This window comes from Cryptomeria japonica, chromosome 8 (assembly GCF_030272615.1).
Source record: "Cryptomeria japonica chromosome 8, Sugi_1.0, whole genome shotgun sequence".
Taxonomy (NCBI): Eukaryota; Viridiplantae; Streptophyta; class Pinopsida; order Cupressales; family Cupressaceae; genus Cryptomeria; species Cryptomeria japonica.
In genome coordinates this window covers 532000426-532027593 of record NC_081412.1, presented here as the reverse complement: position 1 = coordinate 532027593, position 27168 = coordinate 532000426, and positions in this window count along the sequence as shown.

Here is a 27168-nt window from a genome sequence, read left to right as displayed (position 1 = left end):
CGCTCTGGTCCCACCTCCCGGGATAGCAGGGTGCAAGGAGGATCAGGCCAGGGTGCTGGAAAAATGCAGTTTTTGGTGTCATGAACAAGTTTCGGGGTCTCCATTCAGGTTCCGTGTTGCATTGCCATCGTGAAGACCCAAATGCAGTCGAAATTGCAAGTGTCGCAATTTTAGGACGCTACATTTAGCCCCAACTTTAGCGGGAGTATAAGCGTATGCTCATACTTCCGGTAAAGTACAAGGAAACAACATTGAAAAACTTTCACCACGTCAAGGAGGCAAGATACACCAAGCCCCCAGTGGACTAAGGATCTTACGACTTCGATTGACAAAGTAAAAGGGAAGATCACGAGGGAGAACCATGACTGTCAGTAGTAAGGTTCCCTCACTATGAGTCATGCAAGAAAGATATCAAAAATTTGCAAGGCAAAGCTAAACTTGTCAAGAAATTTTCAAGTATCTTGAAAAGATATGGACGGGATGTATTCCCTCACTATGAGTCATGCAAGAAAGATATCAAAAATTTTCAAGGCAAAGCTAAACTTGTCAAGAAATTTTCAAGTATCTTGAAAAGATATGGACGGGATGTATGCCCCCCTACGTTAAAGCGATCGCACACGCCTCACCGGGGGTGATTGCTTTAAGGTAGCGATACATATAAGAATGAGAAGGGAAAGGAGCACGTTATCACAAGGATTTAGCCCCCAAGTGTGAGATAAGCCCAAGGATAATAAACACAAAACACAAAGCACAAGGTGACTTCGCTTTCCTCGGGGTCAGTATGCTGTATGATTATTCATGTATATCATATGTATGTATGCATAATTGTTCTTCACTCCCCAATCAAGGAAGGTCACCTAGAAGAAGGGAACACATGTGTCTTTTGAGTCAACATGAGAGAGATCAAGAGATCTCAATGCTTTGCATCGTCCTCAAGTAGACAACACTAAGGACAACAAATAGAAGAATGAGAATAACACATAGAAGAAGTAACAAAAGAGAGGGGGAGAGAATATGCTATGCTAATGAAACTAGTCTAGCACGTCATCTACCCCCCGATCTTGCTGATCAATATTTCGGGAAGGTAGGGAACACGCTAGAGGAGGAACATCCAACACAGCAAATGGAGCTATCACAAGATCCAAACAAGGGCTATGTTCATATCCCGAGCCACGGTGTTCTTGTCTAGGAGCTAGGATAAGTGCTTTAGAAAATTCATTAGATAAATGGTTATCAATATCAACAAGTTCATATTCAATATCAGAATGAACAGGAGTAACATTTGCATCATGAATAACATTTTCATCTATATCATCATCAAGATTTATAAAAATAGGATCTTTAACTCGCACAGGATCAAGACCATCATGCATCTTATGTTTAGGAGATTTCGGCTCAATCGTCGGCTGAGGAGAAAATGGAATAATGCTTGTTGAAGGTGTTTTTGGGGATTGCAAAGTTTGAGAAGCAGCTGCCTGAGCTCTAAGACGATGCCTTCATCGGCGTTCACGTGCATAATGATTTGGTCTAGTCTTAGTAGGAAGTTGAGAAGATTGAGGAGGAGGAATGTTCTCATCCTTATCACTTGGGTGTTTAGGTTGTGGTCTCTTAGGCTGAACAATAGGAGAAGAGGAAGGTCTCTTCTCTCCATAAGAGGAAGGAGGAGGAACTGCTCCATATAAGGGAGGAATATTTGGTTTAGGAAGGAGACCAAGTCCATCATGACGAGGAGGTATAGGTCTACTCTTAGGAGGTTTATTAGATATAGGCATAGTCACATCCATAGGAATGGGTTGGGAATCGTCTTGAGGAAAGACATTGGTTTTATCTTTCAAAGGAAGAACTTCCTTCTCAAGAATGATAGGAATGTCAAGTTTGGGTGTTCTAGGTTCACTTAGAGATAGGATCATATCTTTTTTCCACTTTTGATAAGATTTGAAAAGATGATCACTTCGCGGAGGAAGAGATTGGAATTGTTTAGGCCAAAAGTAATCAATAGGAATGCTAGAAGTTCGTTCAGCTGGTTTAAAGAGACTATGATTGACAGTAACAACTTCACCATTATGGGGAAATTTCAGACACTTGTGAATAGGAGAAGCAATAGCTTTCATGGAAGATAGCCAAGGATAGCCTAGCTTCACACAAAATTGTTCGGATGATGGAATAATAGCAAAGTCCACATCAAGGGATTTGTTATGGACCTCAATAGGTAATGTAATAGAACCAATTGCAGGAGAAGAAAATGCATCAAATAGTTTCACAACCACATTTGTTTCATCATAGATCACTTGATTCAATTGCAAAGTAAAAAGAAACTCTTCAGTAATGACATTAACCATGCAAGAAGGATCAATAAGCACTCCACGGCAAGGTGTATTTTTGACTTTTGCAACTATATATAAAGGACCATCAGGTGCCCTGATAGTTTCACTAGAATCAAAGGTGATGGAAAGTTCTTTAGGGATTTTCTGCTGCTCCACAAAGTTAATCACATTCGGAGTCATAGACACGAGATCATCAGGTGAGACAGAGGAATCAGTAGTATCAATCGCATTAGAGGTATGAGAAGGTAATGGATCAGTAAAAATCTGAAGATTTTGGTTAGGAGGAGCTACAGATGTATTGCCTTTATCATTCACTCTAGAAACAGAGATAGTATTATTATCAATCAAATCTTGAATTTTACCCTTTAAAGCAAAACATTTTTCAGTATCATGCCCAGGATGACGATGAAATTGACAAAAAGATTTGTTATCAAAATAGGGTGAATTAATCTTTGCAGGATCTATTTGCCTTATAGGAGGAAGAGTAAGCACATTTTGTTCCAATAACTTATTCATAATACTATGCAATGATTCATTCAAAGGAGTAAACTTTCTTTCTTTCTTAAAAAACTTAGAAATAGGAGGCACACCTGATGCTGCATTCACATTGTTGTTGATGATGTTTTCATTGAATTTAATGGACTCTCTGTTCGGTTTAAACTTCCCAAATGGTTGTTGACTACTATCACCCTTATCACTCGGAGCCATAGGATGTGATTGTTCCATTTGACTCATAGTCAGTTGATAATTGTGAAGAGTTGCGCACAACTGTTGGAAAGAAGTAAACTCAGAAAATAGGAGTTTTTCTCTAATGTCTTTTTGTAAATTAGAAATGAAGATTCTTTGAATATCATTGTCAGGCACTAGAAAAGAAATTTGAGCATACAGATGCTTATATCTACTAATGAAATCAGTCACTTTTTCTTTAACACCTTGTTTACAATGCATTAAATCAATCAAAGTAACTTTAGGACTTATATTGTTTTGAAATTGTTGAATGAAAGCATTTGCAAGTTGTTCGAAAGAAGTAATAGAATAGGAAGGAAACGAGCAATACCATTGTAGGGATTTGTCTCTTAATGTTCTAGTAAACAGTTTTGCAAGCAACCTTTGGTCATAAGCAAAATCGGTACATATTGTTTGAAATGTCTTAACATGTGTTAGAGGATCACCCTTACCATTATAAAGCTCCAAATGTGGAATTTCAACATGTTTAGGGGGGATAGCTCGAACAATGTCAAGAGAAAGTGGGCTCGCAACGTCAAATGTGGGCACACTAAACTTAGATTGATTCATAGAGGCAATTTGTTGCTGTAAAGAAGAGACAGTTTGTGCAAGATTGTTAATGGTCGCTTCAGTCGAAGAGTTCATATTAGACGTGTTAGATTGTGATGGAGGTGTTATGTTATTGAAAGAAGGTAGAGAGTAAGGTGGTGGGACACTATGATAGTTAGTCATAGGAGATGATTGGACAGGAGGAACACTACAAGGAGGAATGGAAGGGTTAAATGAATTGCCCCCTTGCGTCATGTTCATTTGTGAAGATATGAGAGGAACACTCACTGAAGGAATGAATGAAGAAGTTGGATTGAATGAAGGAAGAGGGTTGATTGAATAAGAGGGATTGCCCCCATGACTGGTGATCATAGGAGGAATGTCTTGTGTTGAAGTAGTCATTATGTTTGATGTAAAAGTAGGTATACTAGCAATAGAAGTTGTCAAAGGAATAGAATGATTGACTTGAGTAGGAGGTTGTGTATAACCTAAAGTTTCGGCACAACTTTTCATAGGCATCACATTTGAATCCACAATGTGTGCAATACCACGCAAAATATTAATTAATTCTTATCACTTTGAAGCATACGTTTTAGACCCTCAATTAAAGGAAGAGCTTGACTATCAGGGTATTCTTGAGACATCCACTGCCGAAAATCGTCAAATTGGTTATCCAATTTTGAAAGTTGTTCTACAGAAACTTCATGGAGAGCTTCTTCATCATTAAGAGGATTAGAGGAATTACCCATGTCCTCGTTAAAAAGACCATTCAAATTAGGTTCCATCTCCTCAGTAATTAAACCTTGGAAGGACTTAATTCTAAGGCTTCGTCTAACGGGAATAGTGTAGGTAGGGCTTAATGTTGTAAAACTCATGCACTAAAGAAAGAGAGAAAATTTTGAATTTTAGAGGTAGCAAATTTCAATAAAACCAGCCAATCTCCTAGATTTAAGCTGTTAAATACAATCAGGACAATCTCCCGAAATTTCGGAAAAAATGTCCGGGACTGTGGCGCTCGGGGTGCACACGGTCCTCGCAACTTTTTTCGAAATTTGTAGGGATGAAAGTTATGATGATTTTACAGTTAACCTGAAAAAATTGAGTGATTTTACGATCTGTAGATAGGCCAAATTAAAGTTGCAATCTCAAAATTGAACCCTACCAAGATTGTCGAAAAATGTAAAATTTGAATTTTGAAAAAGAGAGGGAAACTAAAATTTTGAATTTTATGATTTTAGAGGGAATACCAAAAGCAATGCAAGTTTTGAAATTTGAAAGTTGACTCAATTTCACGCAAAATTCAATTTTGAAAGCGGAAATCAAAGTAGTTGTAATTAAGCACTTAATTTCAAAAGTCACAAATTGCAAAAATTTGAATAAATCACTGAAATTTCGAATGAATGATAACACACTTTTCAGATTTAGGACTGTAAGAAACACAATTTTGACACAAATTTCAATTTCAACAATTTTTGAATGATTGGAAGCCTCAATCCAAGCAATCGCTAGACCAACTTTGACTGTAATTTTGAAGGTGTTAAAATTGATAAAATCAGCCAAAATTCTGGATTTTAGCAGAAAAATACAGTAAGATCTAGCTCCCGAAATTTCGGAAAAAATGTCGGGGACGATGGCGCTCGGGGTGCACACGGTCCTCGCAACTTTTTTCCAAATTTTCAGGGATGAAAGATATTATGATTTTATTGCAGAATCCAAAGTTACAGCTGATTTGGAGATGTTTTGATCAGTGAAATTGTCGGACAAAGGTTGAATCAAGAGAGTTTCAAAAATTAGGGTTTTGACACTTAACCACTTAATTTTCAAAATTAACGCACAAATATGAATTGATAATTTGTAATAGAAGGGCAGATCTGAAACAAGCATTAACAATTAAACATTTCACAAGTTTAATTACTTAAAAAGAAAATTTAGGGTTTTTATGCAATTAACCTCTAAAATTTTGCAAAAGATCAAACATGGAAATGTAATCAAGGAATCCAATTTTCAGATCTAACTATGAATAATCAGAAAGGATGTTCATGTCGGGTTCACCAAAATGTAAAGCGAAAAAATTGAACCCTAGTCGGTCTCCCCTTCCCAACTCCGAGGAGAGAGAAGGGAGAGTCACTAGGGTTGATGGTTTTCACTTAGGAGAGACTTTACATTCAAAAGAGGGGTTGAAACCCACAAGATCCAATCCCACGCAATGCAAGATTGGATTCTAAATGAGTTTCAGGGGGTAAGATAGTAAGGCTACCCTCTTTTGTAAAGAATGTAGATAGAATGATTAAGCTAGGAATACATAGAAAGTGAGAAAGATTCGCTTATAAACTGAGATAGGGATATAGGATGAAGCTACGGACCTGGAATTAGCAGTAAAATGTCGAGACGGCGCTGTCCTGCAAATTTGAGCAAAAGTTGACGGGACGATGGTGCCCGGCATGCACACGGTCCTCCGAAAAATCCGCGAAACGAAGGGGGATCTGTTCGTCTCTGCACAAGGATTCCAGATCTTCAATTTCAGCCGCGTACCTGCAACCTACACACAGAAAAGCGGAGACGATTGGGGGGTTAGGGATTAGGGGTTTGCCCTTAGGTCAAACCCCGGTTTTGGAATTAACCAAGAAATGAGAAATGCTTGTAAATGTAATGTAAAACAAGTACTAATACCTTGTTGTAAGGATGTTTGTATCCTTATATGCGAAGGTATAGATGTTGTTGTATGTTGTAGGTTGTATATTGTAATATGTGATCTCCTCTTCAATGGTTGAATCCTTGTCTTGAATGCAACACTTAGCCTTGAATGGAGACTTAGAATGATCAATTGCTTGAAGGAATGCTTGAATGCTTGAATGCTTGAATGTTTGAATAGAGTTTCCACGTCTTGTACGCATATGTCCTTCTCCCTCAAATGGGAGAGGAAATGTAGTTTTTATACTTGCCAATTAGGGTTGAAAGACTGATTTTCTCGACCTTAGGCCGACCAGGAAATGTTATTTTCCAAATTGCAAACATAAAGACCCGAAGCCCCATAGGAGACTGGGCCCAAAAATAGGGCCAGGGACTAGGGCGCTGGGCGCTCTGGTCCCACCTCCCGGGACAACAGGGTGCAAGGAGGATCAGGCCAGGGTGCTGGAAAAATGCAGTTTTTGGTGTCATGAACAAGTTTCGAGGTCTCCATTCAGGTTCCGTGTTGCATCGCCATCGTGAAGACCCAAATGCAGTCGAAATTGCAAGTGTCACAATTTTAGGACGCTACAAAAAGCTAGGCTTTCTTCTGATAATTTATTTTTTTCACTTTTCTTTTTACTTCTTATGAGTAATCATACGGAGGTATTTAACTATTTAAAAACTCCATTAAATACTTTTAAATATTTTAAACTTTATTATATACTTACTCCAATTTTATAACCAGAATATATGTTTATATATATATATATATATATATATATATATTAGATTTTAATCCTTTCAAAATTATCTCCCCAAAATAATAGTTAATTTTCTCTCCAACCCTAATTAAGGATTCATATGATTTGTTTTACATAAATATGTTAATAACTATGAAACTAATATAATTTTAATTCTTTTACCCTAGCCCTACCCGGGCTAGGGTTTAATCCTTTTTTTTTTAAAACACTGAGTATTGTTTTTAGCAGGGCCGAAAACCCCTAAGGTGGCGGCCATGATTTTACTGCAGGTTTGAAGGAGGGTGACTGGGAAAGGCTGAGGCACCACTGTATGGGCGCACAGTGGGTGCCGCGGCACCACTGTGTGTCCACACAGTGGGCGCCGCTAGCGGCTCCCCCACTGTGTGGCCACACAGTGGCGGCCGCGGCCGTCCATTGTGTGTCCACACAGTGGGAGCCGAAGCGGCCACACTGTGTGTGCACACAGTGGGCGGCGCGTGGCCCTCACTGTGCGTACACACAGTGGGGTCCGTGTGGACCCAAAACTTCTCTATTTTTTTAAAATTTATTTAAAAAAAAAATAATATTTTATATAAATATATATATATATATTAATATATATATATTAATATATATATATATTTATATATATATATATTTATATATATATATATTTATATATATATATATATTTATATATATATATATATTTATATATATATATATTTATATATATATATATATATATATATTTATATATATATATATATATATATATAAATATATATTCATATAGTTATGAGGGTGAAAAAAATATATCAATAAATATATTTTTTTTGTAATAAGATTTACATGCAAAAATTTAAAACAAAACTAATAAAAGAAAAGCATTATGTAATTCGAGTATATATATATATATATATATATATATATCTATATAGAATTAGGCCCTTTTTTTTTGTTTATTTGTTTTTTTTAATTGCTGATAAAAGAATGAAGCTAAATCTATTGATAAGCTTTTTAATCATCTCTAATTAGAAAAACAATTTTAAAATACATTTTAGGAAATACAATATACTTCTCTATAATAAATAGATTCATTGATTTTTCAACTAATTTAGCAATAACTTAAAACATTCTTTTTTTAAAAAAAATACGTAAGATCTTTCAGTAAAAATAAATTCATATTTTCAGCAAGTAGAATATAGATAAAATTTATTTGTAAACTATTTTTTTTTTTCATAATACAAAGAAGCTTTTGCATGCAACTCAAAATGACTTTTCTTTTTCTAGAAATCAGGAGTAGAAATAAAACAAGCTTTTCTTTTTACAACTCTAAGATATTCTGCAAATTTTACAGGATGTTTCTTTGTTTAGCTACAACAATAACCCCAAGTCTAATTTCAAGAATTACAACTTGCCTCTCATTTCTAAGAATGAGGGCTCACTTTTGTAACAACTTTAAACAAATATTTGCAAATGAAATAAAGTATCTTCAACAATAATCTTCTGTATCTTTTCATGGCACCTATCCTCTTCTCCTGACTTTCCTGCATAATAGAAACACAAATATGACCAGGGAGTGGTCACCTCCCAGCCTAGGCTAACTGGTAGCCACTCCCGAGCTCGGAGAACCAATTCCTAGACGGGTAACAAACAGGCAAACACATAGAAAGCAAATGCATACAGATTTTCCAGACACATTCCCAACTTGGCTTTCACAGCACCACACTTTGGTGATGAACATTTTCAAAGGGTGGTAGTGGACCAATACCCTGAGGAGAACTGCAAGTATGAAATAAACAAGAAGCCACCTCATGGCACAATAATAATATCAAGAACCTCAACCCCTTATTCCTTATGCCCCCCAAAGGCATTCTAGCCTTATATCCCTCCTTATGACCTCCATTGCACAAACAGGCCATGCAACAAGGGTCACAACAAAGATCCCTTGTGATCGCTCTCAAAGAGAGTTTCTCACTCGAGGGTTGTCACTGCTACCACCCACAAGATCCTCTTCTCTCCCAAGAGTAAGAGGTCTTGAGAAAACTCCCAAAACACAAACAAATCATAATGCAAAAATACCAAAAGATTTTCTAACAAAAACTTTCAAGAACACAGATTTCTTACACCAACAAACTTCCAGACATAAACAAGGAGAAGACATTATAATGAATAACTGAAACCAACCTTAATCTGCCCAAAGGTATTATGATATTTGATGAAGAGCTGCCCAATCCACGAATCTTTTTCCTTCTACCCTTAATCAATTTTTCTATTCCATAACATTATTTTCTTTTCAAATTTTCTCTTGTCTCCAAAAATGGAGAGTGGGTGATTACCCTCCAATTCTCAAAAATCTTCCTTAAGAAGCTCACTCTCTGAGTTCTCACAAGTTTCTAAAAACCAAAAAGGAAAGAAAGCAAAAATGCAAAAAGACTGTCATTCCAAAAGGAAAAATCTTGATTAGATTTAACTTCTAATTTTCAATTTTCGCTCAACTCAAAAAAGCCAATTTTTAAAGCGTTAAAAAGAACATTATAAAGTAGAAACTTGCCTAAAATTACCCCTAACCCCTAGGTATACCTTATGGGCTTTAGGAAACCCTATTAAACTACCCCTAGGTGTTCACCCTATTAAACTACCCCTAGGTGTTCATTTAACCCATTTTAAATCCCTCTGAAGTTTATTTTCGGGTCAAACATAAGTTGACCACCCCAAATGTTATATTCCCAAAGTATTTATGACAACACATTATTTTATTTAAGAAGAACTATAATTAAACACTTTCCCACCAAGAGACAAAATAAAACATTTAAATTTAAATCCACACGTGTCAAGTGACACAAATAAAACACTTTTACAAAAATAAAACATGAAATTGTCTCTTGTGGTTTTTACACAATAAATTTAAATAACACTTAACACTCATGCAACATATACTGTTATCAATAAAATACAACACAAACAGGGTGTTGTCTCTCCAAATAGACAAACCCTGGCTTACGAACATACATAAGTCTAGGTTTGATTCTCCGTAATTTTCCATGGTCACATGGTAAATTTCCTGCGCATCTCAATTTACACATTAGTACTTCCAAATATCCATATATAATATAATTCAATAATATAACAATACACATCATTACTTGCATACAATTTTCATCTGCACAGATTGAATACATCTTTTATCAAGCAATTTCATATAAGCAATTTCATCCCAATTCACATAAACTAAACATACATCATAGTTCTATATTCAGAGTAAATTCCTGCAAATTCAATAACGACATCTATCATTGCAATATCATCCTATCTAACAATCATGTAGTGTTCTATCTCATAAAGCATGTAAGTAAATCATCAAATCATAGCAATGTTATCCAAATCCTGAAATCATATAAGTTCTAAGTCTCAAAATGCATCAAAATAAAGTATCCATAATAGTCTAAATATAAAATCCACTGAATGTCAGACTGAGTCGAGGTGAGGCCTCACAATTTCTTTGGCATTTGATGTCAAAGGGGGAGAGATATCTATGGAAAAAGACATTATCTTTTGGGGAGAGATTATTGATTGGGGGGAGAGATTGTTACTCTCTGTATCTGTATTTTGATGATCTCTTTGGGAGATTGTTGGTTTTTGGTTTTTGGCATTTCGGCTTTGGCACTTAGATGGGTTTTCCATCTTGTGTTTCCATCAATCCCAAAGGGGGAGATTGTTGGTATTATGGATGTGTTGCATTGGTTTTGTCATTGATGTCAACACTTGTCAACACTTGAGAACACTTGGAGATCTTTGTTTATGTTCACCGACATGTTCAGTGACTTATGCACAGTCACCGGTATCTGGTTAACCGACAAGTTATATTATTCATCGACACTAAGGATGATCTGTTATCATCTGGAGATTACTTGGTTATGTCAAAGACATTGTTTTGACACTTGGTTTTGGTGATTTGATTATTGGCACAATCGAGTTTGCATATTTGTTGTTACCGGCAAATAGGTCTAGGTTATGGACTGACAAGCATTATCTATTCTAGATCAGCATGACACGTTATGGAGATGATTTGTTATTGTTGTAAATGCATTGAGCCGACATCATGCATCACATATTGATTCATTTGTCATTAATTTAATTGTAGTATCTTAGTGAGTTGACCTACACATTTGGTCTTAGGTCTTGGTATATATGTAAGATCTCATTTGTGAGATTAAGTAGTGGTAGTAGAGAAGTGGAAAAAGGATTGTAATAAGGTATATGCGAATATAAGCAGAGCTATACACACAAAAATCATTTGAAGATTCAAGGAAGGTATGAGGAAGACAATCTGAGCTTAACCGGTACTTAATCCAACATATGAAGATGCTATTTTGAGCAGTACATTATTATTGGATTTAGCCATCTAATTGTAGTCAGTGTGACTCCCATTTTGTGATTGAGCAGTGAGCTTTAGGCAGTTGGCATTTCTGCATGTGCAGACCCCATTTGTACACACATACTATTTGCAGTAGTATCATCTGATTGTGGGTAAGGTTTCCCACCGTGGTTTTTCCCCTTACAGGGTTTCCACATACAAATAAGTGTGTTATGTGTTGTGTATGTTATTTGTCTTCTTGTTTCTTGCATTAAACTTTACCAGTATAGCAATTAACTGTTAAACTATCTATCGACATTAAAGTTTGGTTTACCGGTATCATGCACTAAGATTGGTTAAGTTAGTTTTGGTTTGAAATTAATAGACAACTGATTCAACCCCCCCCTCTCAGTTGGCTCCGGGACCTAACACATACTTGAATGTGTTCTTCTTATCCTACTTTATCTTGGTTAGATTATTCATTAGCTCACTTTGCAACAATTCACATAAGTCGTATTGTTTATTTTCTTTGATCATTTCATAGGCTGCATATATTGCAGTACTAGATACAAAGTTCTCCCTGTTGGAGTGATAGACCTTGTACCCAATCACCATGGAAGCAAATTTTATATCATGCTCGAGCATATCATTGATTGTGATTTCCATTTTATTAAATTTAGAACTGGTTGTATCAGTGACGAGTTGATTCTTCACAAACTTTAGCGAGGGCAAACCACCGGATGTGCTTAGACTAGTTACGACCTTGATTGCATCCTTGGTAATCTTCAATGGCTTGCTCAACCACATAAACTCATCATGCATTTGGCTCAAAACATACTAGACCCATTTGTTCTCTTCAAATATAGGAAACCTGGCAATCTAGGCAAATTTATTCTCCTTCAACACCTTATATTCTGGTTTGAGCTTGAAATCCTCTCCTAGTAATTGATTAGAATACAGATTTAACAACTGTGAGCCTGCTAGCTCCTCAAGATTTAAATGAATGTAAGCCCTAATGTCTTCAACATGCAGAACTCCATACAAAACCAAGGAAAATGGACCTAGCGGGTTTACTTCAACAAATTTAAATGCATGTTTCTTGAACTTGGGATGAGATCTCTCAGTAATATCAACAACCAATGGAGTGTCCATTTTCAGAAATTACAACTTGAAAAGGTTTACAAATAAATACCTTTCTTTGTCGGATTAGGGTTTCACACAGAAATCTTCTCGTTGTTTTGATCTCTTAGAAATCTTCTTGTAGAGAACTCTTAATTTCTTTTCTCTTTGAATGCAAAGTGATAAATGACAAGCTTAAGTTGCCTTTTATCGTCCACACACTTAATTTTTTAGTACAATAAATGCTCTTTTCCCTAAACCTTCCGTATACCCTTGCTTCACAGACTACTTTACAAAAATTCATCTGCAGATCTTCAATAATACCCAATTTCTTCTAGAAATCAATCCAAATCATCTGCAATACCCTAATATTGCTTCTATCAGCATGTTGGATTCAGGCACCAATCGCTAGCAGGGGAAATAGGATTTTATTGAAAACACCCCCTAGGCTAGAGGCCTTAAATCAATTCCTGGAGGAATTTCCAGCACTGGATTCGGGTGCGGACCCATTTCCTACATTTGTATCACTCTTCTTCACCCATGTCTTCTTCATTTGATTCTTGATCTCATCCACTTTCACTTTTCCTTTATCATCTATCTGCACATTCTTGTTCTTGTCTGTCAGATCATTCCTATTCATATTCTTGCTTCTAGAAAATTTTGTAATGTGACCGAATTTGTTGCAATTGTAGCATACGACATTTCCTTGTCCAAACCTATGATTCACTTGATTTCCTCTTGATCTGCATTGATTAGAAATGTGTCCAAACTTATTACATGCATAACATCTAACATTCCTTCTATTCAAAGAGTTATTCATCATACTTTTGCTGATTTATGTCCGTAATTATTGCAATCGAAACACCGACCGGAGAAAGATGGACCATTATGATTCATTCTACTTCTGCATTGAATATATTTATGACCAAATTTGTTGCAAACAAAGAACTTACCATTGAAGGATGGATACCTTTGAGCATTAGGTTGTCTTATTAGAGACCTTCTAGGTTTGTTCTTCTAATTTGCTAACTTGAGATTGCTTTGACCAAATCTTGAGATTTCATCTTTCTCATATCCAAGACCTTGCTTGTCATCTGCACTTTTCTATCTTTCAAGCATCATATTAAGTTTAACTGAGCTAATATTTAACTTCTCCTTGTACTTATTTGTAGCCACAATTTCATACCTAAGAGAGACAATTTGCCTTTCAAGCTCTTCCTCATGGTGCTTGGATTCTCGTAGGTCAACTTCAATTGGCGAATCTCACAATCAAGTCTGCAACATTCATCAGATATTTTTTTCAAGGATTGCTTAATATTCTCTTCATTCTTCTTTCTTCCTTTAATCTCCTTGTTCAACCCCAACACTATATATTCCATCTCACATTTCAGAACTGTGTTATCTTTTGCAAGCTTCTCACATTATTCTGTCTTCTCCTTCAAGGCTTGACTTAGGTGACTATCTTTCTTTCTGCTTTAGCTGATCATAGAGTTCCTTTCTCTTTTCCCTAGGCTTGTTCATTTGCTCTTTCAATGACATAATGAAAATTTCAGCATCCTTAAGGTTCACCTACAACTTATGGACTTCAATTTTGGACTGATCAAGATCATCGAGTGCAATTAGGAGTTGTTGATGAAGACTAACAAAATCCATTGAACCAAGTTCCCAAATTTTCATCAAGTTGTTAGACTTATTCCGAGGAACCGTGCGTTGATACAAATTGATGGAATCAAGGAACACTGCGAGGGGGGAGGGGGTGAATCAGTGTTCCGCAATCTTTAACTTTATCAAACTATTCTTTCAACCACTTAATGCATATGAGAAAAAGAAAGATTCAAGGACATAAAGCAAATAGCCACAACACCATAACACCAAGATTTTTGTACGTGGAAAATCGATTAAGGGAAAAACCACTGTGGGGATGAACCCACAATATAAGTATACTTTGTAAAAGTATAGAAATATTACATTTAGGGAATGCACATGCATTCAGGCATACTGCATGGAGCTCAGTGCTCAACAAAGAGAGGATTTAGATAACACCAAGCTTGTTAGAGCTTACCCGGTTAAGGGATTTGACTATTGTAATCATTAGAGAACAACAGGGGTTTGCTGATCTGGTGAATAACACTACTCTGCTTGATCAGATCCTTTTCATGCTCCTATCTGCCTTTACACATACTGTAGATACATCATCTGGTTTGGTAACCAATCACTCTTACATTCAATCAAAATTACCAACACTACAAAAAAACAAATCATCGACCTTATAAACAAAAAAATAGGTCGGTAACACATCACAAACCTAAGATCTCATAGAGATTATAGACAAATCGGTTCAAGTATGATCATTGGATTGCATAGCAATCATTACACATCATTCAAGACAACCTCGACCACTCCTTGATCACTGCTTTATCGAACTCTGTAACTCATCACACAATTTCCATTACATGCAATGAACTTGCTCATTCTTAAGACAAAAACCATTATCTCTACGCACCAAAAACCATTTGAAACTCTTCTTATACAACATGCATACGTGTCATAATTATTACCGCTCAACATTTTATCATAAACCAATAGAACCGATTCACCAAACTCCATTAGTTAGGGTTTAGCATATCAATAGGTAGGATTTACTGGTTGATCTCACTTCTTCTCTAGTAATATCGGTTTCCTTCACAAGCTCTCCTACCGTTTGCAAAACAACATTATTACAACATCATTACCAGTTATAATTGACATCAATGACAACAAAAAAGTTCATCAATGCAATCTTCATGCAAACGATAATTGACATCAATGACAACAAAAAAGTTCATCAATGCAATCTTCAGATGCTTTGTTCTAAGCTTGTCGAACTTAAACCAATCTTCAATTTGACCATTGGTATGAGCAAATCATTCACTATAGATGGGTACACTGACTTGGGTTGTCGTGAATGAAAACACATGATAATCTATGCATTGTCTCTTGCCAATAGAGGTGATTTTGTTTTTAATGAATTTGACACTTTTTCTGAGAAATATGGGATTAGGAGACATCTATATGCTTCTAGGACACCACAACAGAATGGTGTAGTGGAAATAATGAATGATACTATACAAGAGGCAACAATAATTATGATCAAAGAAGAAAACCCATTAAAAGTTTACTGGATAGAAGCAATACATACTGTAGTATACACTCTCAATAGAATTCTATTCTGGAAGAAATATGGGAAGACAACATATGAGTTATGGCATGGAAGGATTCCATAAGCAAAGTACTTAAAAGTATTTGGAAGTAAATGATACATCTAGAGAATGAAGAAAATATTGGAAAGTTTGATAGCAGAGTAGATGAAGGTATATTCCTAGGATATTCTACAAAGAGCAAGGCTTAATGATGTGACAATAAGACATTGAATAAATTGTTGAATATGCAAATGTGAAGGTTGATGAAAATATTTACAAAGAATTTGGTATACAAGCAGGATCTGAATCTGATAAGTCTACAAACAGAGAAGGAGATGAGAAGAACAAATAAGAAGATAAGAAGAGAGAAACTCAAGTTTCTCTAGAATTTTATTCTGGAAGAAATATGGGAAGACATCATATGAGTTATGGCATGAAAGGATTCCATTAGCAAAGTACTTCAAAGTATTTGGAAGTAAATGATACCTCTAGAGAGATGATGAAAATATTGGAAAGTTTGATAGCAGAGTAGATGAAGGTATATTCCTAGGATATTCTACAAAGAGCAAGGCTTAATGATGTTACAATAAGAGATTGAATAAAATTGTTGAAAGTGCAAATGTGAAGGTTGATGAAAATATTTACAAAGAATTTGGTATACAAGCAAGATATGAATCTGATGAGTCTACAAATAGAGAAGGAGATGAGAAGAACAAAGAAGAAGATAAGAAGAAAGAAACTCAAGTTTCTCTGGCAACTGTATCTAAAACTCTGAGGTATGTACAAAAGAATCACTTTCAGAACCAAATTATAGGAGATAAGAAAAAAGGTATTATTACAAGAAGCAAAGCTATTGAAGAACAAGTTCTTCTATGTTTATTTTTTGAAGTTGAACCTAAGACAGTTGAAGAAGTTTGTAGAGATCAAAATTGGATGAAATTTTTGAAGGAAGAATTAGATCAAATTGAGAAAAAATAGACTTGGGAACTAGTCCCTAGACTGGCAAATAAGAATATCATTAGAACAAAGTGGGTGTTCTAGAATAAGCTGGATGAAGATGGATGTGCTGAAAGAAACAAGACAAGATTGGTTTGCAAAGGTTACACAAAAGTTGAAGGAATTTATTTATAATGTATTTGGCTTTTGCAACATATAAAGATTTGAAAGTTTATCAAATGGATGTGAAGTCAATATTTTTGAATGGGGAACTAAAAGAATAAGTCTACATTGAGCAACCAGATTGATTTAAATTGTCACATGATCTAGATATTGTCTACAAATTGAAGAAGGCACTATATGGGTTGAAGCAAGCTCCTAGAGCTTAGTATGGAAGGTTAGACAACTATTTATTGAATCAAGGTTTTCAAAAAGGGTCCACTGACAATAATATTTACTTTAAAGTTGAATCAAATAAGATCCTAATTGTTGTAGTATATGTGGATGATATAATATTTGGAGGAAACGATGGCATGTGCAAGAATTTTACTTGTGAAATGTAAAAGGAATTTGAAATATCCATTATTAGTGAGTTGAACTTCTTTCTTGGATTGCAAAATAGTAAATGTATTTTTTATTTCTCAGTCAAAGTATGTTAGAGAGTTTTTGAAAAAGTTTGGATTGGAGAATTCCAAACCGATATGCTCCTATGACTATCAAATGCAAGTTGACTAATGATGATAAATCTCTTATGACTGATGCAATCAAGTATAGATCAATTGTTGGAGGACTATTATCCTTGATGGCTACCAGACCAAATATCATGTATGTTGTCTGCCTTGTAGCTAGATTTTAGAAAGATCTGAAAGAGTCATATGTTATTGTAGTAAAGAGGATTTTTAGATATCTGAAAGGTATAGAAGATTTTGGACTGTGGCATCCAAAAGGATCAAATTTTACTCTCTAAAAATTGTACTAATGTAGATTGGCAGGAAATGTTGATGACAGAAAGAGTACTAGTGGAGGAGCATTTTTCCTTGGCTCTCTGTTAGTTGCATAGTTAAGTAAAAAGTAGGATTCTGTGTATTTATCAATTGTAGAAGTTGAATACATTGCATCTACATCACACTGCAGTCATATACTTTGGATGAAATAGACATTGAAGGATATTGGTGTGATGTTTGATGAACCGATCTCAATCATGTGTGACAATACAAGTGTGATAAATATCTCTAAGAATTTGGTATTGCATTCCAAAAGAAAGCATTTCTCTATTTGGTATCACTTCTTAAGGGAGAAAGAGGTGGACAATGAAGTAAAATTTGAGTATGTTCCTACAAAAGAGCAGGTTGTAGATATATTTATGAATGCTTTGTGCAATGATACTTTTAAGTATCCCCGATAGAAGTTGGAGGTAACACCACTTCTTAGTTTCAACTAAGTGCATTAGGAGTGCATTAGTCAAGGGAACTTCATGTATATTTTAGTCTAGACTAATGATTGGGGCTTCCTCTTAGGGGGATCTGTGCGGGTTTTGAAGCTGATTAGAAATGTTGAGTTGTTGCCCACCTTTGTCCTTGATTTTAAAGGGGGGGAGAGATTGGAGAAATATGGAGATGTTTGGGGGAGAGATGTATAGATAAAGGAGTTATGAATCTGAGTTTGTGTTTGTCGTTGATGAATGTTTCCAACAATGACAAAGGGGGACATTATTACAAATTTGAAGTTGATAGTGTGTCAGTATGGTTTTCATTTATGTCAACATACTAATTTTATGTTTAGTATTGGTTTATGCTCTGCATTTTTTATATTTTGTAGTTGAAGTCATGAAGTTTTGGAATGTTTTTGGATGTTTCTTTGGGATGTCATCTTTATGATTTTGTGCTCCAAAAGTTGTGCTTCGAATGTGTACTCAGTGATTATGGTGTTTGATAGTGTTTGCAGTGCTCTACATTTTTAGTTTTGATGATAATATTTTGGAGTTATGTTGTTTTCATCTCTATCTTTGTTATTTTGATTTGGGACTTTATGATATACTCTGGATTTATTGTTTTGGATATGTTCATTCCGAGTCTAGTCAATGAAGTGCATCATGGTGTGGTCCACTTCTCATTCCTTTCCTCTATGAGAATGTTTAGTGTAGACCTATTCCAAATTATGTTTTGGTAAATTCTTCAGCCGACTTGGGAGACTTCTTATTCAAGAGATTAGTATAAATAAAGGATGATTGTAATGAAAAATATAGAAGCAAGTGGATTGAATTTTTTTTTTTCCTGTTGGTGCGAATTTGTGCAAGGTTATGTGAAGTTGTGGTTGAGAAATATGGTAGTGTGTTGTTGCTCTTTGGTACTGGAGGCAATGAGCCAAAGGTTTCTTCTGACATTGCAACATGGTGGCAATTGTCCTACAATGGTGGATTACTTCTTTTGGGTAGTGAGTCCTTTTCTGGTGGCTTTAGCTAGGAAGTGAGCCCACCAGCAGTGAGAATTATAGTAGTGAGCCACCCTTTATAAAAATAACTTTAACTAGTGTCACCCTAACAAGTGTTTTATACATAAGAATTATAATTATCCATGGTTTTTCCCTTCTTGGGTTTTCCACATAAAATTTGGTGTTTCATGTCTGTGCTCTCTCATGCTTATATTAGTTTATGATTGAGTAATTAATTATTAGTTTACCGGATCTATTTATGTGGATTAAGTAAAATATTTCAATTGACAACTGATTCACCCCCCCTTTCAGTTGTCCAGGATATTAAACATACACAACCTCTAAGGATAGATTATACATTAGTAAATTCACTATTCCAAGCAAAGAGAGGTCCTAAATAAGGAACACACATGTACTCACATGAAAGTATATTCAATGCAAGAAAAGATAACAAGATATGCAAAATGCAACTTTAAAGAAGAGGTAATCCTTCAAAGAAGGAAAGATTAGGATGAAGGATCACACATCCACCTAAGGAGAGATTATTCATAAGAGATGTACCATTTCATGAAAGAAAGGACATCAAGTATGAAAAATGCATCCCCTAAAGGAAATAGTGAATCTTTAGATAAGAGGAAAGATATGATAACATTCTTGCCCCCAAAGTATAGAGGCAAGAATGAATTATGTTTCTACCCCAAGATGATTGTAATTCAAAAAGAATCAGCTCTCATGCTCATCCAAAGACCCCCCCAATTAAGTGAACTACTAGTGTCATAGGGTGAGGAGAAAAATGGAGGCTGGATTGAGTGATAAGGCACTACCTCTTCACCAAGGAAGAGTGCAAGATAAATTGTAAGAGCTATGCGAGCTGTATCATATTGGTCTTTGTATTGTCCTAAATTGTACTCGCCTAGAATTTTGTCCTCACTTAGGCATTACTTTGGCATTCATCCTCTAAGGCTCGATTGAAGCTCTGATTCTACTCACACCAGTCATCAAACTCAAGTTTTCCACTACCTGCACTTTCCTCACCTTAATCTTGGGATGTTGATGTTTAGGACCAGGGCATTGGGCTCCATGGTCCTTAAGGACCAAGGTGCCCAATGCCATGACCCTCTAAAAAAGGGCCCATTTCAGGGCCTCATAATGGTCACTCAGTTTAAGAAGGAACCTAGGTCTTGTGTCATCTTGTATCAGAAATTTAATTTTTTTTCGAATAGCATGTATAAAAGGAGGTCTACCCCTCTCATTTGGAAAATTCAAGTCCTCAATTACACTCTAGTGAATTCAACTAAGCAAGAATTCATTTTTATGTCAAGCATTGGAGTTGAGCTAAAGTCAAGATTCAAGCATTGTGTTAGGATTGTCAAATTTTTCATAATCCCGAGTTTGATTCTATTATGTTAGGTTTCCAAAAGTGTCAAAATTAGTACAAAAATGGCTAAGTATGGATGCATAGGTTGCATTTGATCTTTCACCCTCTATTTTGAAGTTGACTATCTTAGCCAGTGGGCCATTTAAGTTGTATGCATTGAAGGGTCTTGCATCATTGCATTGACTGAACCCATGTATAAAACCCTTTGTTAAGTCAGTTGGATGCTGTTATTTTCTAAATGTGTGTCTTTCCCTAGGTCTCTTTTTGTAATTGTTTGATAGGGATGACCCCTTTTTACGATCTAAAACTCTTAGGCTTAGTGCATGTGCCTATTTCTATGCTTATGGAAGTTTCCTACACCCCACAAAGTTTTTTCTAATATGTCAATTGTTATGTGGGCACATGAGGTAAAGTGTCTTAGCCTTGGGTGTCTCTCTCATCCATGCATAAGTTAGAGTGAAGTATGCTAAGTGCCTACGGGTATGCGGGGAGCAACTATACGATGTGAATGTTATCCCCACATCCCCATAGGATAAATAATGAAACTTGATATTGATCATGGGTGCACATGGAGAACATGCACTTTAGAAGGAGAAAAGACCCCACTTCCCCATGAGGGTCACACATGAAAGGTAAAATATTTTGTAGGCATGCAGGGATAAGGTAAGGATGCTTGCTGGTAAATGTAAAGACCCTGCTTTCCCATGAGGGTCATATACATGAGATCAAATATAACATCAAAACATGTCGAGAAAAAGAGGATAGTTAATGGATTCATGTCATTCAACACGACAGAAAATTGGTGGTGTCTAAATCAAGGAGAGAATACACAAGGCAATAAGCGATTGTCAATCACTACAACATAATAAATTATCATAAGGTCTTGATAATTGATGACAAACTAGGATCATTAACTCTATTGCCAAAAATCCAAGAGTATCCTAGTAAATCTTAAAAGCCCAAGAATGTTGGTGTGAGAGATTTTAGAATTGGCGATTCATGTACAAATGTCATAATTATGGCTACCATTTGAGCCAAAAGCATATTTTTGAGGTGTTTTATATCCACAAATAGTAGAAAGGTACAGTTCACATGGATTTATGTAGTATTGGGATAAATCAAACTTATAAGATTGTGTAGACTTGATATTCACTTGCAGTCACTTCAAAGTTTGAAAATGAAGGTAATTAAATGAGATGGAAAATCAGTCACTTCCAGTCATTATTCCTTAACAAGATGACTATATTATGCATAAGTTGCATTACCAAGTCTTAAGAGATGAGTGTATATTCAAAGGCAGATTATTTCTATTAAAAGGAATTCTTGCTTTTTCCTACAGAGGTTGTCAGATAAAGTGCATAAAGAGTGAAGCTAAATTTTTGCATAAGGAAAGGTGGCTTGATGAAGTTCAAGGAACCATGTCACAAAATATTTGTAGAAGCCTCAACATGAAGTAGACAAACAATTTACCTTATAGCAAGAGAGGTATTGAAATTGCAAAAGGTAGCCAGAGGAATATTAAAAGGTTTGACTGCAATTGTGAGCTTCGGTTGTAGTTGTAAATAATTCCAATCTCTCCACTAACCGTCATCTTCCCCCCATGAAAGTTGGACTATGGAGAGAGTACTGAGGGAGAACATAGAGAATGTGAGTTTCAAGCGAGGCATACCAGTCTGATTATAAATCTCAAAGTTCTCCCCTACTAGAAGATGCAGTGAGAATCTTGCATCTTGACAACTCTCTGCACTAAGTGCCATAGATATATGGTAGTGGCACGACTCAAAAGGTGGTTTGTTTATTTGGAAGATTTTTGGTGTCTGTAACAAATATTTCATGTATCTATCTAGAGTGATTTAACGATTTTTCTTGAGGACAAAGTAGACACAATGAGTTTTTGACTTGGCAATATTCTTTTAGGAGTAGATGAATAGCAAGTAAAAAATTGCCACATGTAAAAGGTCAATATCTTGTTGCATTACTTGTTGTTATAAAAGGAATACCATGACCATAAGAAGGAGGTTATGAAATTTCTCATCTTCTAGGCAAGTAGAATAGAGTTGTTTATAGTCTAGTGTTTGGATAATTTCATAGTGAATGAATGCATAGGTTTCTTAGTAGTTTCAATTAGTTCATGAGCATATTGTTAAATTGTTGTAGAGATTGTTTCCATTTGTACTTTTTGATTTCATATGAATCATAATGTTAAGGATATTTTGATTTGTCTAGACAATTTGCTTTTCAATGTGTAACTATGTGTATGGGTTTGCTTCAAGGAAGGAATTAAAGTCTATCTGCATAGTACAGTGAATTTGGAAATATATTATGGATTTATAAGAATGGTTTATGCAATAATAGGAAGAGCTGCATTAGTGTTAGGAATTTATTCTCAAAGGGCTCACTAATTTGAAGTAATCTACTATTTGGATTTGCATTCATAATCTAGGATTTGACTCCATGCTTTGGGATAGACACTGGTCTGCTGAAGTTGTCCATGATTTGTTTTGGAAACTCATCAAATAATCAAAATCTTATTCCCTTTCCTACTCTTACTCTCTTGTTAATTTATTTCAAATGTTTCATCTCTATGGATATTAAAAGTCCTAGAGGATAAGTCTAAAAGTGTATTTCTATCTTTCCCTCATATGTTTTAAGAGATGCATAATTCATTGTTCTTAATGGTGATTTGAAAGAAATGGGATTAGTAATGGATAATGGTAAATTGTAAACACCTATTATTCCCGAACCTGAGGATTATCCACTATTAATAATTTGGAATGTAAGTTTGGGGATGTGTAGTGTCGTAAATTATACACTCTTACTTGGGTGGTACAATTCCACGCTTAGGTTAGCACTCGCCTTAGTGTGTTACATTTTGCATTCTAAATTACCTTTAAGCATTGAATTAATTAATTTAATTAAATCTAAAGTCCTCTTTCATCCCTCTACACATCATAAAATAGGGCCCTTTACCTTAAGTGTGCCCCTTTTTATTTTATTCTCTCAATTAATTAATTCATCAAAAGCCCTAATTATGTCCTATTTCTACCTTCAAGGCTCGATTTTGTATATCTGAACACCTTGAATCATTGCATCCTTCTGTAATTGACTTTAAAATCATGATACCTTGCTTCCTTCAAAAATTGGGAGAAAACTGGTCGGACCGATGTGATGCCTCTTGGTCCCTACTTTTTCTCCCCAAATTTTAGGATCATGTTTTGGCAGTATTTTAATGTTTAAATCCAAAGGATTGAAAAATTATATTGATTCTAGGATGACCTATGATAATTTTTTTTTTATGGTTTCATACATATAGGATTTCCTTTCCTCATTTGAGGGATTAGATTGTTGGCAATATGAAGGAATTGGTTATGTGTTGCATTGATGTTTGTCATTGATGTCAACACTAGCTGTTATGGTTGGTTACCGACATACATTTTTTGGTTACCAGTAGAAGAACTTGTGTTACCGACAGAAGGGACTATCAGTTGGATACTACTGACATGTTTGGATCAATGAAATATGTTTGGTTTGATGTGTTGCATGTTTATGGAGTATGTTTTGGTTAGTTGGTATTAACTTGGTGATCAGATGTTATCATACACTCTAATAAGCCTATACCAGTAAGGGTTTCAGGTTTTACCGGCAGAGCTTTTACTAAGAATCTTTGACAGAATGCACAAGTGGTGTTGGTGCAGCTTCTAGATGGAATTGAGGATGCAAAAGGTTAACTTTGTTCGTGCCTCGACTGATTGGAGACATCACTTTGGCATGGTGGATCTATTTAGGTCTGGTACCTATCCAGGTTATGGACCGATATCATGTAACGTGTTCTCTACATGTTATCGGGATGATTTATGGATTGGTTAATGTTGTTTTGGTCTAAAGCCGACATGGCATATCATTGTAATGTTGATATATGTAATGATCTTATTGTAATATCTTTTAGGTGGCTGACCTAATTGGTTTAGGCATTAGGGTTTGTATAAATTGATGCAAGATCTCATTGTAGATCAACATTGTAATGGTCATGGTCGTGGAATGAAATATCATATGCGAAGGATATTTGGTCGATCATAGGTGATCGAATTGGGTTTATTTAAGAGGTTGAAGGCCTCCAGTATTGAGCTTAACTGAGACCATGATCAGGCATGGTAGATGCTATCATTGATAGTTCATTCTTTTGATTGTTGTCCAATTATCTTGAGGTGGTTATAACCTCTTTGTAGTCATTGAGACTCCTTTGTAATGAGCAGTACACTCTAGGTAGTGTGCCTTCCTACATGTGCAGGCCCCTTATTCTATCACATACTTTTTGCAGAAGTATCATCTGACTATGGGTAGGCTTCCCACCATGGTTTTTCCCTTTACTGGGTTTTCCACGTACAAATCATGGTTTTATGTGGTATGGTTGCATTGTGTTAATTCTCTATTTCATTCTTAAGTTTTATTTCTTACCAATATATGTTTGTGCTATTCCAGTATTCAATGTTTTTGTGCTCCGGTTAAAGGTTATTAAGTGGTTTGATTAATATAATCTATTGATAATTGATTCAACCCCCCCTCCTCTCAGTTGTCCACTGGTTATCCTAACAATTGGTATCAGAGCTTTGGTCTGAAGAAGCTTAACCGCTTGAGGTAGATCCTATGGCAACTAATACTTCAAATCCACCGACAACTATTTTCAGAAGAGAAATCCCTAAGCTTGATGGAACAAACTTTGGGATATGGAAAATTTGCATGGAGACTCATCTTAGATGTCTTGGCAAGGATATTTTGGAGATCACTGAGAAAGGATATACACCTTATGATCCGATATCTCGCAATTCTGCTCCTGCAGACTTGGACAAGAATATACCTCTTGTGTGCACTCACTGATCAACAAATCATGGGATTAACTGATAAATCATTGGCAAAGGTTATGTGGGATAAATTGTAAACTCTGAATGAAGGTGACCTACTGTGAAAATTGCTAAACTTGATGGTTACCGGGTAAGATATGAGAACTTGAAGATGGAATATAATGAAAGAATTATTACATTTATGGAAAGAGTAAATGAGATTGTCATGGGAATTCAATGTTGTGTTGGATCTCTAAGTGAAGATGAAATAGTTTCTAAAGTCTTGAGAGCCCTACCACCGACTTACAAGATGAAGGCTACTACAATTAATGAATTGAGAACAATGGCAAACACTTCAGTTAATAAAGACATTCTGACTGGGAAAATATCTGCTTTTGAGCTTGAAGAATTTGGACCCTCTGGAGCTGCAAAATTTGAACCTTTTTTACATGCATCATCATCTACCGGTAAAAGTGATTGGGAAGCCCTATATTCAAAAGAATTGGAAGATATGAGGAAAGATGATGAAGAATTTGAGCAACTTGAAGTCTTATTTGCTAGAAGAGTACCTAAAGGACCGACAGGAAGTAAGTATGAAGGAAAAGCACCTTTGAAATGTTTTGCATGTAATAAGATTGGTCATTTTGCATCTAGATGTCCTGAAAGGAATGCAATATTTTAAGAAAGAGTTAAGAAATCATTTAAGCCTAATAAAAACAAATATAGATTCAAGAAAAATAAACAATGCTACATTGCAGATGAGGAAGGAGTAAGTGATGATTCAGAGGATGAACCGGCAGGAGACTCTGCTAGTGGATCCGACAACGAAAAGGAATGGGTGTTCTATGATTTAAAGGAAGATGAACCAGAACCGGCTATCAAGAATGAGGAAAAGGCCTTAGCAGCAAAAGTTGAAGATAAGGATGAAAGGGTAATTGATAGTGGATGCTCACATCATATGACTGGAGGTAAAAGAAAATTTCTATCCCTGCAAGAATACAATGGCGGCCAAGTCAGATTTGGGGATGACAAAGCATGTATGATCAAGGGTAGAGGTATAATTTCTATGGATGGCAAGCATAATACTAGTAATGTCTATGATTGGTGAGATGAGATTTTTCTTAGGTTTGCAGATTACTCAAACTGACAAAGGCATTTTTATCTATCAAACTAAGTATCTAAGGGAATTGTTGAAGAAGTTTGGTATGGATAATTCCAAACCAGTAAGTACTCCTATGGCGACAAGTGATAAATTATCTATCAAAGATACATCTGCACTGGTAAATTCAACAAGGTATAAGTCTATGATTGGTGGCTTGATATATCTAACTCATAATAGACTAGATATTATGAATGCAGTAAGTATTGTTTCAAGATATCAAAGTAATCCTAAAGAAAATCATGAATGTGCAGTAAAGAGGATATTCTAGTATTTGCAAGGAACAACAGAATATGGCTTATGGTACCCTAGAGATGATAACTTCACTTTATGTGCATATACAAATTCAGATTGGGCAGGAGATACTAATGACATGAAAAACACTTCTGGTGGAGCTTTCTTTCTTGGAAAGAAATTGGTTTCATGGATCAACAAAAAACATTCATGCATTTCTTTATCTACTGTAGAAGCTGAATATGTTGCAGCAACAACTAATTACACTCAAGTCTTGTTGATGAAGCAAATGCTGAAGGATATCAAGGTAAATTGTAGTGAACCGATAGTTATCTATTGTGATAACTCTGCAGCTATTGACATGTCTAAGAATCCAATATTTTACTCTAAGAATAAGCACATTTCAATAAAATATAACTTTCTGAAGGAAAAGGTGGAAGAAAAAGAAGTCAAATTGGTTTATGTGAACACTAAAGAGCAGATTGCAGATATATTTACTAAACTGCTGTTTAAGGAATCATTTGAA